The sequence below is a fragment of the Psammomys obesus genome, unplaced genomic scaffold, assembly GCF_907164565.1.
Source record: "Psammomys obesus unplaced genomic scaffold, mPsaObe1.curated_primary_1811, whole genome shotgun sequence".
Classification (NCBI taxonomy): Eukaryota; Metazoa; Chordata; class Mammalia; order Rodentia; family Muridae; genus Psammomys; species Psammomys obesus.
The window spans coordinates 3,533-8,791 of record NW_026589160.1 but is presented as its reverse complement, the minus strand read 5'-3'; the positions used below and the strand labels follow the sequence as shown (position 1 = coordinate 8,791).

Sequence of the window (5,259 nt, the reverse complement as noted above, 5' to 3'; positions counted from 1 at the left end):
ATCTATCTTGCAACTGTAGGGGGCAACATGATAATTGTGGTGACCATCATCTATAGCCCTGCACTCCTGAGCTCCCCCATGTACTTCTTGTTGGCATTTCTGTCCTTCCTGGATGCATGTACTACTTCTACTGTCACAGCCAAGATAATTATAGACTGCTTCTATAGAAGAAAGACTATCTCTTTTCAATGCTTTATGACACAACCCTTTACAGTCCACTTCTTCACTGGGGCAGAAGTGATTATCCTGGCATCCATGGCCTATGACCACTATGTGGCAATTTGCAAGCCCCTTCACTACTCTTCATCATGACCAGGAGGCTCTGTGGCATTTTGGTGCTAGTATCCTGGGCAGGAGGCTTTTTGCATTCTATTGTACAAATTATGGTTGTCTGAGAAAGCGCCAGATTGACTTCCAAAGTTGTTGAACCAGTTTACATTCCCACCAGCAATGGAGGAGGGTTCCCCTTTCTCCACAACCTCTCCAGCATGTGCTATCACTTGAGTTTTTGATCTTGGCCATTCTGATGGGTGTAAGGTGAAATCTCAGGGTCATTTTGATTTGCATTTCCCTAATGGCTAATGAGGTTGAGCATTTCTTTAAGTGTTTCTCTGCCATTCGATGTTCCTCTTTCGAGAATTCTCTGTTTAGCTCTGTTCCCCATTTTTTAATTGGATTACTTGGTTTGTTGCTTTTCTGCTTCTTTAGTTCTTTATATGTACTGGATATTAGCCCCCTGTCAGATAAAGGGTTGGTGAAGATTCTTTCCCAATCTGTAGGCAGTTGCTTTGTTTTGATGAGAGTGTCCTTTGCTTTACAGAAGCATTTCAGTTTCATGAGGTCCCATTTATTGATTGTTGCTCTTAAAGCCTGTGCTGTTGGTGTTCTGTTCAGGAAGTTGTCTCCTGTGCCAATGAGTTCTAGGCTGTTCCCCACTTTTTTTTCCAACTGATTTAGAGTATCTGGTTTTATCTACCTCAAGACTTCCAGACTAAGTCCTTTTAGAGCATGCCATATCAAAAACATGGCTTTTCTTATCATTAAGAACTGTATATAAAAGTTATTGGTGGATAGCAGCTGGGAAACTGAGACCACAGGTAACAAGAGAACGTGGATCTGTGTATCACTGTGCTCTCTGGTCTGTACACACCAGTAGATCAATTATTTAGCATCACTATTGAGTGTGTGCATTATCTACACTACTTGACTCATATCCTAAGCTCCCCTGTCACCTGGCACTTAATCACCTTCCTACTCATTACCAGCTCCAATGGGCACAACCTTGAGGAAAAACTCAAATATATTTAATTATTTACACATGTAAAAAAGTTTAAGTGGGTAGTGATTAAAATGAGTTGTTTCAATAAAAAAAAAAACAAATTATATTCACATTGCAGCTGCCTTTATGTGGACCCAATGTCATTGATCATTACATGTGTGATTTGTTCCCATTACTGAAGCTTGCCTGCACTGACACACACATTTTTGTCATTTTGGTGTTTGCCAACAGTGGGACTATATGCAACATAATTCTTTCTTATTGCTTGTCTCCTATGGTGTTGTCTTGTTTTCTCTGAAAGCTCACAGTTCTGTTGCTCTCCTTGTGGAGTTCCTGTCCTCTCCAGATCTTAGTATTTCCCACTTCTTTCCTAAGATTCCCTGCACTCTGCCCAAAGGTTGCCCATAAGTCTCAGTATCTACATTGATAGTCTGCAGGGCAGAGATTTTCAGAGGTCCTCTGTGTCAGGCTCCTGACTTGTTCCCTCTTTTCTCCTTCTTCTGATGTCCAGCCTCTTTGCTTTTCTGGATAGGAATTGAGCATTTTAGCAAGAGTTCTCCCTCCTCCCTTAGTTTCTTTAGGTGTACAGATTTTAGTAGGTTTATCCTATATTATAAGTCTATATGAGTGAGTATATACCGTATGCATCTTTCTGCTTCTGGGATAGCTCACTCAGGATGATCTTTTCCTGACCCACCATTTACCTGCAAATTTCATGATTTCCTTGTTATTTTATTGCTGAATAATATTCCATTGTGTAGATGTATCACAATTTGTGCATCCATTCCTCCACTGAGAGGCATCTGGGTTGTTTCCAGCTTTTAGCTATTACAAATAAGGCTGCTACCAACCTGGTTGAGCAAATGTCCTTATTGTGTACTTGAGAATCTTTTGGATATATGCTTAGGAGTGGTATAGCTGGATCTTGAGGAAGCGCTATTCCTAGTTGTCTGAGAAAGCACCAGTTTGCTTTCCAGAGTGGTTGTACAAGTTTACATTCCCACCAGCAGTGGAAGAGAGCTCCCCTTTCTCCACAACCTCTCCAGCATGGGTTGTCTCTTGAGTTTTTGATCTTAGCCATTCTGATGGGTGTGAGGTGAAATCTTAGGGTCGTTTTGATTTGCATTTCCCTGATGGCTAATGAGGTTGAGCATTTCTTTAAATGTTTCTCTGCCATTCGATATTCCTCTGCATAGAATTCTCTGTTTAGCTTTCTACCCCATTTTTTATTGGATTACTTGATTTTTTGCTGTTTAACTTCTTTAGATCTTTATATATACTGGATATTAGCCCTCTGTCAGATATAGGATTGGTGAAGATCTTTTCCCAATCTGTAGGCTGTCGTTTGTTCTGAGGACAGTATCCTTTGCTTTACAGAAGCTTTTCAGTTTCATGAGGTTCCATTTATTGATTGTAGCTCTTAGAGCCTATGCTGTTGGTGTTCTGTTCAGGAAGTTGTCTCCTGTGCCAATGAGTTCTAGGGTATTCCCCACTTTGTTTTCTAAGCAGTTTATTGTGTCTAGTTTTACATTGAGGTCTTTGATCCACTTGGAATTTAGTTTTGTGCAGGGTGATAAGTATGGATATATTTGCATTTTTCTACATGGAGACTTCCAGTTAGACCAGCACCATTTGTTGAAGAGGCTGTCTTTTTCCATTGAATGGATTTGGCATCTTTGTCAAATATCAGGTGTCCCTAAGTGTGTGGATTTATGTCAGAGTCTTCTCTTTGATTCCATTGATCCACCAGTCTGTTTCTATGCCAGTACCATGAAGTTTTTAGTATTGTTGTTCTATAATACAGCTTGAGATCAGGGATGGAGATACCTCCTGAAGATCTTTTACTGTAGAGAATTGTTTTAGCAATTCCGGTTTTCTTGTTGTTCCTTATGAAGGTGAAAATTTTTCTTTCATGGTCTGTAAAGAATGGTGTTGGTAATTTCATGGGAATTGCATTGAATCTGTAGTTTGCTTTTGGTAAGATGGCCGTTTTTATTATATTAATCCTCCCAAGCCATGAGCATGGGAGATCTTTCCATCTTCTCATATCTTCTTCTAATTCTTTCTTCAGAGACTGGAAATTGTTTTTCATACAAGTCTTTGACTTGCGTGGTTAGGTTCATACCAAGGTACTTTATGTCCTTTGTAGCTATTGTGAAGGGTGTTGTTTCCCTAATTTCTTTCTCATCCTTTTGTCCTTTTTATACAGGAAGGCTACTGATTTTTTTTTAGTTAATTTTGTATCCAGCCACTTTGCTGAAGGTGTTTATCAGCTGTAGGAGTTCCCTGGTAGAGTTTTTAGGGTCACTCAGGTATACTATCATATCATCTGCAAATATTGATACTTTGACTTCTTCTTTTCCATTTTGTATCCCCTTGATCTCCTTCAATTGTCTTATTGCTCTGGCTAGAACTTCAAGAACAAGGTTGAAAAGATATGAAGGGAATGGACAACCTTGCCTTGTCCCTGATTTCAGTGAGAATGATTTAAGTTTCTCTCCATCGAGTTTGATGTTGGCTATAGGCTTGCTGTATATCGCCTTTACTATATTAAGGTAGGTGCCTTGTATCCCTGATCTCTCCAATACTTTAAACATGAATGGATGTTGGATTTTGTCAAATGCCTTTTCAGCATCTAAGGAGATGAACATGTGTTTTTTTGCCTTCAGTTTGTTTATGTGATGGATCACATTGATGGATTTCTGTATATTGTACTACCCCTGCATGCCTGGGATGAAGCCTACTTGTTTGTAGTGGATGATGTCTTTGATGTGTTCTTGGATTCGGTTTTCAAGTACTTTGTTGAGTATTTTTGCATCAGTGTTCATGAGGGAGATTGGCCTGAAATTCGCTTTCTTTGTTGGGTCTTTGTGAGGTTTAGGTACCAAGGTGACTATGGATTCATAGAATGAGTTTTGTTCTGTTCCTTCTGTTTCTATCTTGTGGAATAGTTTGAAGAGTATTGGTATTAGCTCTTCTTTGAAGGTCTGGTAGAATTTGGCACTGAAACCATCTGGCACTGGGCTTTTTTTTTTTTTTTTCATGGTAGACTTTTGATGACAGCTTCTATTTCCTTAGGGGATAAAGGACTATTTAATTGGTTTACCTGGTCTTGATTCAGCTTTGGCATGTAGAATTGGTCAAGGAAAATTTCCTTTATTTAGATTTTCAAATTTTGTGGCATATAGACTTTGGAAGTAAGATCTAATTATTGTTTGGATTTCTTTAGTGTCTGTGATTATGTCCCCCTTTTCGTTTTGGATTTTGTTGATTTGGATAGTTTCTCTCTGCCTTTTAGTTAGTTTGGCTAAGGGTTTGTCTATCTTGTTGATTTTCTTAAAGAACCAGCTCTTGGTTTCATTGATTCTTTGAATTGTTTTATTTGTTTCTAATTTATTGTTTTCAGCCCTGAGTTTGATTATTTCCAGCTGTCTATTCCTCTTTGGTGTGTCTGCTTCTTTTTTTCCTAGGGCTTTTAAGTGAGACATTAAGTTGCTTGCATGAGATGTTTCTAATTTCTTTTTGAAGGCACTTAGTGCTATGAACTTTCCTCTTAGCACTGCTTTCACTGTGTCCCATAAGTTTGGGTATGTTGTGCCTTCATTTTCATTGAGTTCTAGGAAGTCTTTAATTTCTTTCTTTATTTCTTCTCTGACCCAGCTGTCATTTAGAAGCAAGTTGTTCAGTTTCCATGTGTGTAGGCCTTTTGCTATTTTTGTCATTGAGGTCCAGTTTTAGTTCATGGTGATCAGATAGGATACAAGGGATTATTTCAATCTTGTATCTGTTGAGGCTTGCTTTGTGACCAATTATATGGTCTATTTTGGAGAAGGTTCCATGAGGTGCTGAGAAGAAGGTAAATTCTTTTGAGTTTGGGTGAAAGGTTCTGTAGATGTCTGTGAAGTCCATTTGTTTCATGACCTCTGTCAGAGTTACTGTTTCTTTGTTTAATTTCTGTTTTGTTGACCTGTCCTTTGTTG

General features: G+C 38.8%; 1 pseudogene; it reads left to right on the top strand.

The window, feature by feature from the left end:
- Window positions 1-6: 6 nt before the first annotated feature.
- LOC129674937 (olfactory receptor 4C15-like) lies at window positions 7-1,585 on the top strand (annotated as a pseudogene).
- Window positions 1,586-5,259: the final 3,674 nt, after the last annotated feature.